General features: G+C 36.3%; 1 protein-coding gene and 2 long non-coding RNA genes across 3 annotated transcripts in view; 1 reads left to right on the forward strand and 2 right to left on the reverse strand.

The window, feature by feature from the left end:
* The window catches only part of dchs1a (dachsous cadherin-related 1a), a 103,712-nt gene that overhangs the window by 13,608 nt on the left and 71,623 nt on the right, over positions 1-18,481 (forward strand). The window lies entirely within an intron of this gene.
* On the reverse strand, positions 1,405-3,200 carry LOC128028935 (uncharacterized). Its single transcript, XR_008187263.1, has 3 exons — positions 3,150-3,200; positions 2,957-3,021; positions 1,405-2,250 (listed from the first exon to the last, which is right to left on the reverse strand). It is a non-coding gene; the product is annotated as an uncharacterized LOC128028935 (long non-coding RNA).
* On the reverse strand, positions 3,283-4,428 carry LOC128028934 (uncharacterized). The gene is made up of 3 exons (XR_008187262.1): positions 4,326-4,428; positions 3,629-3,880; positions 3,283-3,377 (listed from the first exon to the last, which is right to left on the reverse strand). It is a non-coding gene; the product is annotated as an uncharacterized LOC128028934 (long non-coding RNA).

Raw genomic sequence — 18,481 nt, forward strand, 5'->3', positions numbered from 1 at the left:
GTCTACAAATCAAGTGCAAATCAAATCCGATAGAGTGGCTCCTATCTTGCTGTCAGTTTCTTTCCTCATTGACTGAGTGCTAATGGTTTATAGACAGTTGCCAAAAGATTTCAGTTTTCAACACAAGAACAATATAAGGAGTTACTAAGTCTATCCTTACAACCATCAAAGCAAACTTGCCAAGGACGAGGTCCAAACCAACTGTCTCTCAGGCTGTGGCACGAATGACTGCTGTAGATGAGAGCTGGCATGCCACTCAAGAGCAGTTGGGAGTTTGATGATGCACAGACTGCAGAAATCATTGCCAAATCCACATCCAAGCATCACAGCACGGCACTTGATGAGTTGCTTTTTTCCCTTCATCAGAGATCCCTGTGTGCAGAGTTCCGTCACCTCCCTTTTTCTGAATCAATGCTTCTGTCCAAATGCCTTTACAATGGTGCTATTGTGATCATTAATTTAACATCTGAACTGGGCTTAATTAAATTTTTTCTAGTGTATCGCTCACAGCGGAGCATGATTAGTTTTATGTGTACTGGCGCTGCCGATTTACTACATTTTAGGTTTTGTCACATTGCTAGTGTGTCACTGCTGTTGGGCTGAAGAATAATTAACAAGGTTTTATTTATCTTTTGGTGGAATTTTCATTTTCCACCCTTTGTAGTGTGAAAACTCTAGTGACTATACCCAGTTTTGTTTTAACCGCAAAGATAACTTGCAAAAGACTTTAAAATTACCAGACATTTTACTAAATTCTTATAAAGAGCATAACTCTGCTTTCAATTATTATCTGCTATTATTTAGAAGGCATAACACTGAGTTAATTGTCAGTCAGTTTAGTTTTCATTTGTTTTTTATTATATCATTGTTAGTTGTAGAGTTTATAGTTTCAATACTTTTAGTTTGTATTTTATTTTTAATTTTTAGGGCTGCCAAAGATTTGCTAACTGGTATCATTCAATTCAAATTAAATTGAGTTCAAATACATTTCTTTGCTTAGTCTATTTCTTTTTGAGTGTAGTGGCATTTTCGTTGTTAGTGGAGGTGAGTAAAGATTTTTTCTTATAATATGTCATGTATCTAAAACTACACTCTAAAAACTGCTGGGTTGAAAACAACCCAATTTGGGTTATTTTGACAACCCAGCGCTGGGTCAAAAAGGGACGAACCCAGCGCTGGGTTATTTTAACCCAACCAGTTGGGTTATCATATTTAACCCAGCCTGCTGGGTTGCCTTTTTTATGGTTTAAAATGACTATATTGCAGGGTTTCAAAAACCAGAGCGGGTGTTTTTTATCACTGTATTTCAGAAAGAAAACTACTGTATTTAGAAAATGCTCGATATCATTTCGCATGTGCTTGATAAGGCAGCGTTTGTGAGCTCAGCCCCGCTCTGCAGCCGTTACCGGAGAAACCTACCTCTCCCGCTCTTAGCGCCTCCTGCTGGCAGAAAATAAACTCGCAGAGTGCAGCCATGTGGGGAAACAATGCATTTCTACGTTAAAATTAACCCAAATTGAGCTAGGCATTAAACCTACAAATGTTGTTCATTTTAAATATCACTTTTACACACAAATAATAATTATCAAAAGGAAAATATTTATTAAAAACAAGAGAAACATCAAAAAGTAACATGTTAGAAGAAATGCAGAAAAGGATGGCATTAACAGCTACAGAGTTCATAAACAAAGGATTGAACATTTGATGAATATAACTTAAGATCAAATTGGACTTTGTTCAATTGTATATACTGTATAAAAATATACGAAAACATACAATAAATTTACAATTAGTTAGGTTTTTTTTCAACTATTCTGGCATGACAGTACACAAATAAATCACAACATTAACTTTGATATTATAACATTTAACAGACGCATGTGTGTGTGTGTGTGTGTGTGTGTGTGTGTGTGTGAGAAAGAATGTGAGCAGGTGTATGAATGACAGTGTAAACTCTTCTACTAAACAACACAGAAAAAGCATTTAACTTTTTTTTTTTTTAACAAATTATACACTTACAGTTTGTTTCATAGTCCATGAATACAGATCATGCATCACGGTCAATTTTCATGATCTGTTTAGCATAACTGATGTAATCATGAAGAAACCCCATCAGCACAGCATGTGACATCTTCTACATCATCCAGGGCAGCGTCCTCCTTTAAAACCACCGCTGCATCAGTTTAGCAAAGAAGATTCTCCTCTCTGACCAGGATTCATCCCAGTCACAGCCTGTTCTTCATCAGTGGCCTAAGAGAAACACATTTGAAAAAATTAAACATTTAATTAAACTATCCATTTTCAGGTAGAGGTGTATTCACATCCGTAAGGATAGGTAAATAATCGGTTTTAAAGTTTCAACACTTTGTGCGGTTGTTTATTGTCTCAGTTCACCACAGCGCTCCAGAATGCTATAATGGCAGCACTAGTGTGAGGACATGCGATATTGTTTGAATAAATATTGCTTTCAGAAAGCTTCTTTACTGAAACATTAAAACAGACATGACATTCACATACCTCACAAATGTTCATGTATGTGGAGGGCTGCTCTTCAAACCCTTAGTTCACCAAATAATTAAAATGGTTATAATTTACTCTCCCCATGTTTTTCCAGACTCATACAAACTCTGCTCATTTTTGGAAAGCATATGAATATATTTAATATTCTCTTTTTGTGTCCTCCATTGCTGGTCTGGGAGACCAGTATTTTATTTTGAACATACATGTTTGCTATCATATAATTTAAGATGTATTCATATATAAATATCAGAATTTACTTCTACAATAACTCTATATTTATGAAGCTTGAAAATACTGATTATCTAAACTATAAATGGATTAACAAATATTATGCGAAAACTAAAAATATATTAATTTATGTTGTAAAGACAGACAAAAGTCTTATAGGTTTGGAATGACTTGAGGGCAAGTAAATTATTTTTTGTGTGAACTTTACCTCTAAGAGCGAAGACCAAGAATAATGACTCTCCAAATCAGACAACTCCAAAGTTGGTTTGATTTCTGCTATAAAAAACACAGACATCAATGGTCTTAATGAAATGAGCATGTAATCACACTGTTGTTGCATCAAAATGTGAAGTAAACTGGCAGGAGACAACAGAAAAATTTATTTTCTAAAAATAACTTACATAAAATCTCAAAGGAATGATGCTCTCCCATGTCTCTTGCTTTTAACATCTACAAAAACAAAAAACAAACATTATTTTACTCTTAGTAAAACACAACAACAACTGATAACATGAAATTATGAAGTTTACTTGCCTTATACGATCTTTCCCTCTCTTCAGAAGAAGCTGAGAAAACCACCTCCTCACACAAGCAGACTTGTGTGTCCTTAACTCCAGTTAGTTTGAGTTCTGCAAAGAGGGACATCAATGGTTTCAATAAAACATTAACATATACATACATCTATATATCTGTCTGTATATATATATATATATATATATATATATATATATATATATATATATATATATATATATATATATATATATGTATATATATAAAATCACACTGTTTTTGCATCAAAATGTGAAGTTAACAGGCAGGACACAACAGAAACATTAATTTTCAAAAAAAAAAAAAAAGTAATAATAACTTAACTTACATCAGTCTCAAAAGAATGAAGTTATATTGTCTCTGGATTTCAACATCTAAAAAAAACACCAACATTATTTTAGTCTTTGTAAAAATAAAGATAACTTGATGTTATTCTGAAGTTTACTCTCCTTAAACCGTCTGTCCCTCTCTTCAGAAGAACACCTCCTCATCCTCACACAGGTCTGTGACTCCTCACACAAACAGCTTCTGTGTCTTTAACTCTCAGCGCGAGGACAATGAAGACACAAGCTCGACAAGTCTGAAATATTACATGTAAAACATACTTTTAACAGTTACCACTTCAACAGCCTCAAAATAATTATGCTAGTCTTTACTACACAATGCCGTTTCCTTTAGGAGACAAACATACATTCAGTTTAACCGCGAAAAAAAAGACAAATTCACATGAGCGTAACCGTGACCATAACCGTCTGTTAACGCCTCAAAAAGTACAGATAATGTAAAATCTTATGTAAATATGACAAAATACATTCACAGACGTTATATTAAAAGTACATCCTCCGTTCAGTAACGTTACATTAGGCAGTTATAGACCTCCGTGTCTGAGGCGAAAACCGCGTCCGTTTTTTTTAATATATATATAACGTTAAGCTCCTTTGTTTCCGCCTTTCATAAAACCTTCCGCCTTTCATACGACCGGGTAAACAATAAAACATAACTTTACATTTTGAATATTTACTTACCATAGTCTTTCACTCGCTTCTCGCTTCTATCACGCTGAGAAAATGGCGGCTGCTCGCACTGGAGACGTACGATTTTGACGTGACGTGCGTGCTCTCCTTCACGTCCGCGTCCTCAACCCAGTCCCGCTGGGTTAAAAAGAGACTTATTTTCAACCCAAACTTGGGTTAAAACATCCCAAAGTCCTATCCAACGGCCTTAACCCAGCAGTTGGGTTGAAAAAACAACCCAGCGTTTTTTAGAGTGTAATATCTGTATTATGTATCCAGAACTCTTTTTTTAAATTGTATTTTAGATACTTTTTGAGTAATGAAAATGTATTTTGGTTTTGTTTTTTTAATGTAGAACATTTCTTGAGTTTTGTTTGTTTCACAAACTATTGTCATTAGTCATTTCATTACTTGAGGACTTTTATTTGGTATGTAAGTAACAATCCCAGCTGATGTCATACCAAAGCCTAAATTTTGGAATCGATCCAACCCTGTTATTTTGTAATATTAGAATCCTCTATCCAGTCTGAGAGTTTGCAGCTCCAATGGAGGACACAGATGAAAGGCTTCTCCTTGGTATCGATGCGCAAGAATGGCTTGAACTCAGCTGCTGTTTTGTCTCCTCTGCCAGGACACTTCACTTTTTAAGGCTACTATTCACAATACACTCCAACTGTGGTCTTGGACATGTTCACCACCAGGGTGAAGAGCGTTTTTCACCCTTTTATGTGAGGCAGCGGCATAATTGGTACATTTAGTCAAGTCTCCCTTTTCTTAATGTTTTGAATTGAAAGAACTGTGGAAAAAAGGTGGAGTGTGGTTACTCCACAGGTCTCCACAGCACACTAAGGCAGGAAAGGCCTTTGTCCTATTCGTATTCATCTTTTAGCATAGTCTTGTTAGCACTGCATTCTATTTCTAAAGCTTTAACCACTTCTTTCCCTGAAACACTCATCATTGTGCTTGTTTGTGCACTTTTTCTATGATATATAATGGGCTCCAGAAATCATTACCATTCTCATGCATAGTACTGTATGGCTTGAGATAAATTGAATATTAAGGGTATATTAGCAGTGATTTTTAGCAGTATTGTAACATTGTAATAATTTTAACGCACTTTTTGTTTGGCCATTATGTGTCCTAAGAAGTTAGGTTAAAGGGGTCATATGACGTTGCTAAAAAGAACGTTATTTTGTGTATTTGGTGTAATGCAATGTGTTTATGTGGTTTAAGATTATAAAAACACATTCTTTTCTATATAATGTATGCTACTGTTTTTACAAATCTCATCGTTCTGAAAAGTGAGGTGTGCTCTGATTAGCCAGCTATCCAGTGCTTTGTGATTGGCCGAATGACGTGTCGGTACTCTTTTAGCATTTCAGTCAATGTACTGTTAAGAGCAACTGAATAACTCGGGAAATTCATTTATTTTGCGTCAGTGGGAGTGCCAGGCACATTTATAAACTGAATAACTTAATAAATTAATTTGTGGATTAGTGCGTACTGGAGACGCAAACCTTTTCAAACAATTCAGTTCGATTTGTTGAACTGGTTTGACTGATTCTGTAAGAAGATCCGGTTAAATAGAATGATTAGTTAGAAAACTGGACATCACTAGATGAGACAAAGAAAATAAAACCCATTACAAATGAGGTATTCGTTGCATCAAGTGGCGACATACTTACTGATTATGATTTATATTCTTATAATCTTTTTACACATTGTGTATTGTGCTGCATAAACATAAAACTATGTCTGCATTTGTGATCAGAGAAACAATAAGCCTTCTCTACACTGCTCAAAACTCGTGCTTGAATCATTATTTGCAAATTATTTAAATATAAAAAAAAACTTATAGGCTGTGAGCCAGAAGCACCAGACTTTCTTTGTAAAGTAGGAATTGCCCAACTTTATGGAAACAGCCTTTGTGCCACAGATGCATTGTGGGCTCCTGATTCAGGAAACAGTCCTCATCCTCCATAAAAATCTGTATATTTGTGTTGAATTGTTCTGGAACAGTGTTGTAAATACAACTTAACCACTGAGTTGTGTCAGGAAGGGCAAAGAAAGTAGTTTTGGTTTCACAAGGAAACACACAGCAACTCCACAACATGACGTGGGCAACAGCGGCAATACAAGTTATGCCTTCTGTCTTTGCATGAACATTTGGGCAATGTAATGCAAATCTTCCCACATCGTGACATAGACATGTGGAGGCGTGTAAGAACGAGCCATTTTAGGAGGCCATGGTTGACTCTTAAATTTTTATAATGAATATCTTTTTGAATTTGAGACTTTAGTCTTTGCAACTTTACAGATCTTCTTTTTGCACCAAGTAACTCTCCAAAAAAAAAAAAAAAATGAAATCGCATCATATGACCCCTTTAATCCTAGGTTAAGTTTGAGAGTCTTATTATGAAAGATTTTAGCTTCAGAAATTAGCTTCAGAAATTAGTCACTTTGACTCATTTTTGTATTTCAAGCAATATATTAATTAATCACTGAATCGTTTTTAATGAATCAATTTTAGCAATCCGATTCCAAACTCTGATTCAGCCTTTTGTTGCTCATAGATGTTGAGTGTCCCTGTGACATTTTTCATATCTCAAAATGTTTTAGTAAAGTATGTTTATAGATATTACTTAATTGTTATATCAGATATATAATATTTAAATATTCTTTTTTTTTTTATAAAATTTTCTTTATAGTCTATCTTAAATATTAAGTAAAATCATCTATGTCTTAAATATTTTAACTAGTTTTTGCTGTTTTAGCTACAATATCTGGCTGGAATTTAAATGTAAAAATATGTTTCCGTTGATTAAGAAAAAAATATGTTTGCTCTAAAATGGTGTCATATTTATATATATAAAAAAAGGGATTGAATTTTGATCTTCCAGCTCCAGTCATCTAAGGAGGTGAAATGAGAGCCAACAATCCTCTACTGTAATGGCAAAAGTTAACGTGGCTTTTATGGGATGTTCTTCCTTCCTCATGGGGAGCTGTGTGTCTCCACAACTTATCTGATCGGACTTCACAGCTTATTAGGAGGGTGTCAGAACAACCTTACCACCCGAAAAACTTCTTAGAGAGATCTGTCAACGCTAGAAGCTTTTTAAGAACTTGAGAGTCTGAATATTTGAGCCAAACCAAAATATTTTGCCATTCGCCTGTTTTGGAAGTCTGAGTACAACTTGTGTGTCTATCAGTTTTCCTTTGTAGCCTCAAAGACGTTTCCTGTCTCAGTCATGCTTTGGCATCTCTCTGCTGGAAAGTGTACTCCAAGTCCTGCACTGTCCTTGAAAAGACATCATTGATATTGTTCCATTTATCTTCCACAGTCTTTGATTGCCCCCGTGCCTTAAAAAAAATAGATTTGCAGGGCTTTCATTTGTTCAAGGGCAGCATTTTATGTCTGCCTCATTGCCAGGTTTTTCAAAAATGTATTCGTGTTCTGGACAATTTGGGGCATGTTACTCATGACTGCTGCCAGAGATGGGATCACTCACAGCATCAAACAAGTGCACTCCAGCTGTGTTTCTTTTCCTGCATTAAATCAGCCTAATTGTTAAAAAGTCAGAAGCAGAAAGAGGTTTCTAGATACTGACAGCAACTGCTCTCCAAAAACTTGATAGTATTATGTGTATTTCCTTACATTTCCAAACCAATCAAAACATTTCTTATAATTAATATATTTATAATCAAACTTATAAAAAGGACAGAATATGATACTTTTTTTTGTAAATATTTAAATAATTGTATTTCCTTTGAGTATTTATCTATTTATTTAGGCTACTTATTTATTTATTTAGTTTTAATTTCTTTTTATCATCAGCAGTACTTGCACAATTGGTTACTCACAATTAATTTGACAGTATGTTCAGGTGCCCTAAATAATTACTCACTGGAGTCATCCATTTCTTGTCTAATACTCTAAATGTATTTGATGAAATATGATCTGGAGTAGGGATGCACCGAAATAAAAATTCTTGGCCGAAACCGAAAACCGAAAAAGAGAAAACCAAGGCCGAAAACCGAAACCGAAACACCGAAAGAAATTATGCCAATTATTAGTACCATTGCATTTATTGCTATGACCGTGTACTAACTTTACTAAAATTAAGACATTGCAATTGCATAAATTAATATTAAAGTTTCAAAGATAATTACAATTACATAACTTATTTAAAAAAAAAACACACAAAAATACATAATTACAAATGATGCAAATATGTATTTGCTATAAATATTTATATCAGTATAAAATAAAATTCAAACTTAAAATTTATCCCACTCATGTGTATATTTAATAATAATGTACAGGCCTACTGGCCTGCAGAAAGGTTTTAAAATGAACAGTTCTCTCATAAAAACAAAGTGCATTTAGGTGAAGTGCATTTGAAATTTTTCTATGTAGGACTAGAAAGTGCATCACTTCTCCAGTTGGCAAGACTGTTATCACTTCTGGGGATGGGGACTTCAGACAGTTAACCATCTAGCTGTTGAGCAGTTGAGCTTGTCATCTGCCTGACATTTGAGAAATATTTGAGAGAGTGTATTTAAATATGGCCAGGGCATAAATAAACATTTTTATCAAATTAAAGCAGAAATCTAGCAGAAAATCTAGCATAAATATAGCTACAATCTGATATTATGTATGTATATATGTTTGTGTGTGTGTGTATAAGAACAAAATAGCCAACGTATTATTATTATTTGAGGCACTTTCTTGCAGAATTCCACTGAACATATCAGACAACGATGGTGCATGCCACTCATCTGGTGCAGAGACCAGTCTTTTTTCTGCGCTCTGATCAGTCTCCTGCACTTGGCGCTTCTCCGTCTCCACGCGGGTTCTCCGCATCCAGCGCGGCCTGGATCATTTCTCGTGCGCGCTGCCTTATTTCCGCATACAAGTAATGGTCTTTATAACGCGGATCAAGCACATTCGCGATGAAGTGCAGAGGATCCGAAAAGATCTCAGTGAGACGTGTGTTAACAGACTCTAAGACTGTACTTTTCTTTGTTTTTACTTCGTGGTCCGTCTTAATCTCTTTTTTAGTGCTGCGAATAAAGGAATAGGAAGAGAGAGAATGTTCTCACTGGTGTTAAGTGAATGTCGCGGGGAGCTCGTGGTCTTTGCTATGCAGGTGCACGTGCAGGTCGCGGTTTCTGTTTGCGTCATCACAACATTTCGGCCGTGTTGTTTCGGTGATAAAAGTCTATCGGCCGAAAACCGAAAAGGCCATTTTCGGCCGAAAATTTTCGGTGGCCGAAATTTCGGTGCATCCCTTATCTGGAGTATTTATATGTTATGAATATTTTAGGACTTTCAGAATTTTTGTTTAATGTAATCTATTTTTTGCTGCATTACTTAAAAAATGGTGTTTATAGCAAATTGATAAACTAAATTGATCTCACTGCTATGTTTTAATCACTGGCTCAGTTTTTCTTCTTTGAATGCTAGACTCAAAACATCAACAAGTGGAGCTCAGCAGGCCTTTGCATGGACCTGCTTCCTGGTCTGAGGAGGAGTGGATGTCTGCACGCCTCATTAAGCCGCACACACACTACCATATGGCATTTTTCTCTTGATCAGATGTCCAGTTTTTTTGTTTCAGAATATGTCTCAGATGCTGCCTTTTTCCACAAGTTTCCAAAAGCCATTCTCCGCTTTTCCAATGACTTGGTCACACTGCTTTAGTGCACACAAAAGACAATCATTCCCCCAGTCTGGTTTGATGCCAGACAACTTTGCATAGTTGTTGCCCGTTTTCACAACAGCCTTGAATAAGAGGATCATAGCAACCGCTTTTTGATAAATTTCTTTGGATTCTGTAGCAGAAAAATGGGTAGAAAATGCCTGGGGAGCTCAACATGGCCACTTTTGGTTATGGAAGTTGACTATTTATGTGGTTGGTTTTTGTGATAATAAAGACAGTTAGATAGAGTCAACCAATTCGAAATCTGTTTATTTACTGTACCTTTGTTTGATTGTTTGATTTGTGAATATATATATATATATTTTTTTTACAGTTATTGGGTTGTCTTCCCTATATATAGTAAGCAATATATAAGCAAATACAAGAAGAGGGAAAGCCAGGCAGACACTCTCTGTGACATTCTTCTGTCCTCTTCCCTGAAGGCACTCTATCACGTTCAGGCCAAGCCTCCACTGTTTTTAGTTCTCCTCCGTGTTGCTCTTTTCTGCAGTGCCCCCGCTACCCCGACTCTGTGGTTTAGCACAGTATTTACACAGAGCAGCCAAATTGCAGGAAACGAGATGTACTACTTAATGTGTTTGCAAATATAATACTTCCTCGAGCACTTCGTTTGAGGCCAAGCGGGCGCACTGAAGCGAATATAAACATGGACGCACATCTGGACATTTTGTGGGTGTCCAGGTCAGAGTTGCTCCACTTGAGGCAACTGCCTGTGTTTTTATAGCACAGAGCCCATCAATTCAAATCCAATGCATCTGTCCAACTGTAGCAGGGGGAAATGTGTGAAGCAAAGTGCTCACAGTGCATTGCTTAACAGTGACAAATTTAAGATGTATGTGTGTGGTAAGACAACAGCAAGAAAGCGGGAGACGAAAGACTTACAGACTATTTGGTGGTTTTGGTATTAGAGATTTTTAAATAGTTACAGTATCAGGGAAAAGTTGGTGAAAAATCGTGATCTATATAAATTGAAAAATACTATATTTCCATATTTTGATTATATACGACTTTTTCGTTTACATTTGACTGAATTGCATTCTTTTGAATCCTATGGATCTTGAGGGACAGGATTTTATTATGGTTTGGGGGATCCAAAGCTCACATCTGGAATCAGGGCAGTGCTGTTTGGGTGGTAACTTTCCATCCTGCTTGTCATTAGATGCTGTTGTTTGCCAGACTTTGTGCTGCAGGTGAGCAGGACCTCTGAAGATCACTGCCAAGATTCTGTGATGGACAAGCAACAGAGAGTTAGAAAAGAGAAAAGGGAAAATACAAGTATCATCTACAGAGGGACAGTGGTGTCTTCAGCAGCTAGTGAAGGTTGTGAATGCTTCCCGAAAGGTGTGTCTTCCTCTGTCCAATGTTTGTGTGGAGTTTCTTTATATTTCCTTTTCTTTGACACACACAAGTTCCTTTACTCACAAGAAAATATTTTTTTAATCATATTTGATATGTCATATTGTCTTTATTCAGAAAAATAAATAAATAAACCGCCTTGAGGTAAATTTTATTTCAAGAGGATTTAACATTTTGTGGAAGCCTATTTCCACCCTAGCTTATTGTTCCTCGAAATTGGGACTTTACATCCCACAGTATGGGTTTTTTCTTATTCTATCTTACAAAATATATATATATATATATAACAATAATAATACATTTAAAAAATCTCACAATTCTCTTTTTTATTTTTTGCTGTGAGGGGGAAATGGGTTTCCTTACATTTCAGGCACATCCCTTGTGTCTGCCAGCAACCTCAGGCCCCTGATTAAACTCTGCCATGTTGCAATAATGAGAATGTTATAATGCTACCAATAAGACGGTGCTCGGTCACTGAACTGAAGTCAGATGTTTCTTATTCTGAATAGGCTTACTTAGAGTTCAGTGAGATGAGCAATTGTTAGTGTAAAGGTGAGAAAACGTAATTTTGTTTGACTTTGCTTTATTTATGACTTAAGGCTGAATAATGCTGAGAATAAGGTGTTTGAAAGTGTGTTGCTTACTCGGAAGAAGTTCATCTGTAAATCACAAGCGCTATACAAGAGGTTTAGTACAGCAGATATACAAACAGCAGAACACACAAGATGTCCTGCGTCAGAAATGAAGGAAGGACACAGGAATTTGACATTTTGGTATTTTTAGACTTGATTTCTTTATATATTTTAGGGGTTGTGCCTCATTGCTTTTTGAATATATTGATACAAATGTTAATATGCTGCTCCATAAACCAAATGGCATGTGTTTAGGATGTTTATGACACAGCAGAAGTGCATCCATGAAGAACACATATAATTGTGCTGTATATCAGATGTGCCTGCATATAGTTTCACAGTAAATATGAAGTACTTCCATAAACATTGCATAGTTGTATTATAAATCATCATTAGAAGATCTTTTGAGGGCCTCATTGTGAGTAATTTGTATAATCATAAGGTGTTAAGTTGGGAAAATATATCATAATATGCCTTAGATTCCTCAGTAGATCGACTCAAATGGACCTGTGCGGCACAATGCAACACCAGGAGGAATCCAGGAGAGAATCGGATTTATAGTGAGCTGGGAACCACCTCAGATGGTCCATGAGCTTGTGAAATAACTAGTGTTGAGCTTAGTGATCTCAGCCCCTCAGGTTTTTCTCTGCTAAAAACGATGTTCCATACGCCCTCCCTCTCAGCTCATAAATAAAAAGGGAATTAAACCGTCCCCCCTTGAGGAGGAAGGATCCTTAGGACTTTTTGCCAATCGAATGGAAAACTGATGACCTTCAGCTCCTGAACTTTTACTAGGTGTTGTTTTTTTCCCCACTTCTCTTTTTTTAAGCAGGGCAGTGAGGTCAGCCTAGAAAATACTTCATGGTGTATTGCCCAGAAACGTGGTCTCAATGACAGCACTTTCATCTTCCTCAAATCCTCCTCGGCTTCATTAAAGGAAGCTGGAGGCAGGAGCTAGGAGCACAGGGGGCTTGTCAATGATCCTGTTAAACAGAGAGGGTAGCATGGGGTTGGACACATGTTTCCAGCTCTGCCTCAAGTTAGAATCCATCAGGGGTTTCATGATGGAGTGCTGGAAAGTAAATGAATGGTCTAATGCGGTGCTTCACAATCTTTTCCACCTCTGATCAAACCAGAAATAGTGGTCAATTGATATGATTTTTAGCAAGTCTGGCAAAATAAAAAAAAATCCCTGGTAGCCCTTTGAGTAGACATTCTTTTTGATATTGGTAGCCCAATAAGTATTTAACTAGCCTGACTAAAAAAGACATTGGCTGAACTTCAATGCGAACAAATCAGCATGATCAAACACTTGTATTTGAATGTATTTTTTCATCAAATAACAAATCAGGAGAGTAGGGGTGCATTAGCAATGGATCACAAAACTCATGGCTCTGATCATTTTGAGTCACAGATTAGATAATTTTTATGAGATGTCACCTTGGGGTCAGAACAGTTTGAGACCACTGGTCTAATGTTTTTCCATCAGGTGCTCCACTGGAGTCCAAAAACTTCTGCGCACCATCATCTTTTGAAGCTTCAACACTTTGATCTTCTGAGAACCCCATGCCGTTTCAACTACAACCTTACTCTTTCCATCAAATGTATTCCTGATATCAAACAGCCAGGAGGTATCCCACACAAAATGATTTATGCATAGCTAAAGCACCTTGTATAGGGCACAGATTTCAGAACATGTCATATCATCAAATGTCTCTAATCAAAAACATTAATGCTGTCAGAATAAAGTTGCTTGACTGAGGGATGGAAATGCCGACCTACCAAGTTCTGATGCAATAGCAATTCTTCTTTCTGTTTGAAGTCTGGTTCAAGTGTAAACCTGACTGCTTTATCAAAGCCTTCCTTTTCTGTTTGAGAAGTCCATCTGACATTTTAGGCAGCGTCCTCAATGTTTTTAAGTCAAGGCATGAACTTGATCACCTCTTCTTCTAGATTGCATTCATAAACTGCAATTCAACGACCGGCCGCTAGATGTTGGCTGCAAAAGTGAGTCAATCCCATAGATTCCCCATGTTAAAATGCCCAACTTTACAGCAGAAAAAAAAAAAAAAAACGTTTACAGCCTGGTTCAAAAAATGAGTTTTGTCTATTTAGCTAATTTTGCCCTTCATGACAACTGTGAGCGGGTGAATTTTTTATAACTCCGTTTAAATTATATTAAGCCTTAAAGTTCTACATAATTAAGGGCGTGGCCACTGGAGGAACAGGTGGATTGCCGCTACTGTCACCACTGTCGCGCTAGGTGGGCGTGGTTTCAGCAACCAGCTCCCGCCTTTTTGACCATTTTTGATTATCCAGGAGTGACACGCGGTGACACGCTGCCAAGATGGCGACGGCCTGCTCTGCCTACTTTTGGATTCAAAAACGCTTATCAGAAACCTATGGGTGATGTCACAGACACTATGTCCATGTTTTCATACAATCTATGGTCCTAGCCTGGTCAAGCTGGTCTGTCGGATAGTTTTAGAGACATTTTTGAGATGGTTAAAGTAATTTTTCATGTTAAATGTATTTCTTCACTCTGAAATATGTCACATTGTGAATGGTTTGCCGGATGGGGAGGATTAGTGTTTCATCTTGAGTTTAAATAATTAAGATGCATTCAGTACTGTGACTGTGCAGTAACACGCAATGCTTAAATTGGACTACAGTGAACACACCGCAGTGCGGTTTTCTTTTCTATAAGTCTGTGTGGCATAAATCTCTACTGGTGTCAGTGTTTATCTACTCTTACACTGCTAACCATCATCTATGCTTACTAAAATGTGATTATTTATGACCGTTCTTTGGCTCTCTCTCTCTCCTAGCTTGACGAGTTCAGTATCCTGGAGGATCCATTACAGAGGCATTTATTTCTCATTTATTCCTTATCCAAGTATCATCCAAAAAGTCCATGCATGCTTCCTTTCATTGCAGAGAAGAAAAATAGGAATTTGTATCCCAATTCAAATGTCCAGATTATGACATTAACAAAGGTTTGTTATAGTTGTTGATTTGCATGCGTGTAAACATTCAAGTATACAGATAAAAAATGAAGTTTCTGTCTTTATTCCATTCTTAATTGAAGCTCTGTCAGCACATCATCTCAGAGAAATACACAAAGTGTAGGCCTGCAGGAAAGTAGCCAATGGCAGTCAGCGTAAAGGTTTATGATTGAGTGAGAGGTGCCGCTGCGGGCTTTTTGAATCCAGGCCTAATGACTTGGGTTGAAGAAGAAGCTTTTGAGTGTTTTTCCTGGTGTCTCACGATGGATTTTAACACAAGTAAAGCCTTTAAATATTAGGGATGCACGATAATATCGGCACAATATCGGTATCGGCCGATAAAAGCTTAAAATGACCATTATCGGTATCGGCCGATATGAATATTTCTGCCGATGAGCCAAACCGATATTCTCCAAGTGAAATAATTGACCTGTTTTTCAGATGTGAATGTCTGTCTACATTTGTAAAATAATAAATTTATGGTAGAATCAGTACAGAAGAGATACATGGATTTCTCTTCAGTAAAATTAAAGTTTAAATATATCAGTATATATTTGTATATATATCGATATCGGTATCGGCATCGGCCAAAATTATTTTGAAAATATCGGCATATCGAATATCGGCCAAAATCCAATATCGTGCATCCCTATTAAATATCCCTATTAATCTGCGTTTACCATCAATGAAATGACTTACAGCTATTCATCATTCGCACAGGCACACGAGCACACACCCTTCCTTGGCACCGGTAGTTTGTGGATTGGGACAAGTCCGGAAAATATGAGCAAACAGAACAAAGAGCAGGAAAGAGGGTGATTGGCACGCAGTGGTAGAGCAGTATTGATTGATGGATCCTCAGATAGAGAATAGAAAAGAAAGAAAGGTGGAGGGACTTTTAAACTACTTGCTGTGATGAGCAATAGCCGTCTTAGGAATTGGGCTTCAGTACTGGTTGCCATGACAATGTGGACAGACTTTTTGTCTGTGTATTTCTTCTTTTTTGAAGGGACTGCTATCATACTGCTAACTAGTGTGGTCCCATAAAGGCATTTTCTTTTTAGATTTTGTTTTTGTGCCTTTTGCCACTTTTCACATTACTGGGTTTAATTTCCTAGTTGTATGCATTTTTAATTTCGAAATTATGTTTCATTATGTGTTCACTCTTGTGCGAATGCTGTATACTGGAATATGAGCAGTCATTAATTCCGTCATCGTGCTTGTAGCACACGTGCACAGGTGAGACCTGAACAGCACACATTGATATCTGTGTTTAAACTAAACTCGTTTAAGCTTTTCCAGTTTTAAGTTTAAGTTTCCACATTTAAGAGACAAAAGACTCAAGCATGCACATGCAAAACTAAGCTCCTTTTGAAGTATCATGGACAAATTCACACAAAAATTGTCAAAAAGCAACAACAAAGAAATCACTCACTGCTCTTGATTGGATAGATTTTGTAACTTTAATAAAGATTAATCAGTAATTTATAGAGTCAAATATGCAATGCTGTTTTACATTTCATTATTTAATTTCTGAATCTAAAAATTTGTTATAAAGTCAGTTTATTTTATTTGTGTCTTTGCTCTATAGTTAATTATTTGTGCTTATGCTTGTAGTTAAAATATATTATTTTTATTTTCTTTATTTTTATTTGACAGTATAGTTTTTGCCTAAACATAGCACATATCGAACCATACCGAAACCGTGACTCTAAAACCATAATACAACCCAAACCATGAACTGTTCCACCCCTAATACTGACTATATATAGAGAGAGAGTCAGTTTTTGAAGAATATATATTTATATTTTATTCAGCACGGATGCATTAAATTAATCAAAAGTTACAGTAAATAAAGCCCCCGCCCAAAAAAAAACAAACAAACAAACATTAAGCAGAAAACAACTGCTTTCAAAATTAATAATAAGAAATGTTTCTTGAGCAGCAACTCAGCATATCAGACTGTTATATTTTTCATATAATTACTGTATTTATTGAAATATTAAATTAAATTATTGCCTCGGTGCATAAGAGACTTATTTCAAAAGCATTTAAAAACTGTGTGAAACATTTTGTGCACAAAGACCCACTGAGTGTAAATGATAAGGAGAAGAGACTGCCATTTCTTGTGCTACTGTCCCTTGATGATGCTTTACTTTGGCCGCCATCACTTCTAGACTTTTTATTGCTTAAGAAAATGGAGCATCTCTGTCTTTGTGAAGTTCATCATTGTGAACATGTCTAATTCAATATACTCATCAAAGGCTGCTAAGCTATTAGTGGATTATGTCTCCAGGTGAGTGAGTTTATTCTACAGAAAATCAATGAGCTGTTTAAGAGCACATACGTTTGTTGAGTCTGTGGAATGAATGCCTGTGTGTTTATCTAGTACGTGTGATGTATGCCTGGCCGACAGTGGCAGCAGCAGGGCATGGGTCACTGATGGCCAAACTCAAAGGACACCCCGGCAGACTCATCCGCCCCCTCTCTTCCTCCTCTGCTTCTTTCTCTTCTTTGTTTCTCGTTTGTGTAAATATGAGGCGACTTCCTTGACTTGGCAGATCTGTCTCCCTGGTGTCCTGATAAGGGATCTGGGTGGTCTGATGAGGTGCCAGCGTGATTAGATTATATTTATTATCCGTTTTCCGCCAGATGGGGAAGAAGCGAGGGACTATCAAAGCAGACAACACTTGTACTTTTGAAAGAGACTAATCTCACACTTAAATAATGTAGTCTCTCCTTTATCCGCATTCACTGATGAGCAAACACTGCCAGCTATAGGGTTGTTAATGGGTCATAGCTTTTTTTTTTACAGATCTTTTCATTTACTAAAAAAAATGCATTTAAAATGCACGCTTTGATTTAACTGCACTGATAATAAGCATTATGTGATGTGACTCATAAAATGTGATCGATTCATATATTTAAATATTTAATGCATGTTTATAATATAATATGTATACAAATATATTTTAAAAACAATGATATCATTATTTTTATACTCACATGTGAGTGATGTAAAGAAACATTCACAAGGAAAGGAAGGAAATGTATTAATATTTACAAAAATTTTTTTACACCACATTACATTGTTAGAGTCATTAAATGTAAACTTTTTTTTGCAAGATTTTTTTTTTAAATCCTTAAAAAAAAAAATTAAACCCTTGCTTTTTCATTGACACTTAATTATCAGTGATCCTAACAATAATATTGGTGGAATGTTTGATAGAAAGTTTAATATCAAAAAAAAAAAAACTTGCTACAAAATCTGCAGGTTTTGGCTTATTTTCGTTCAAAAAGTGAACATTGTCAAAAGATTGGCCAAAGCTCACAAATGGTGAGGAGTTTTTTGGCACAAAAAAATGCAGGAGTGTCAATCAAGGTGGCTGGAGCTGGCAACAATTGGATACACATCGCAATCCATCCTTTAATTAACTTTCAGATTTTCTCTC

The sequence above is a fragment of the Carassius gibelio genome, chromosome A15 (genome assembly GCF_023724105.1).
Source record: "Carassius gibelio isolate Cgi1373 ecotype wild population from Czech Republic chromosome A15, carGib1.2-hapl.c, whole genome shotgun sequence".
Taxonomy (NCBI): domain Eukaryota; kingdom Metazoa; phylum Chordata; class Actinopteri; order Cypriniformes; family Cyprinidae; genus Carassius; species Carassius gibelio.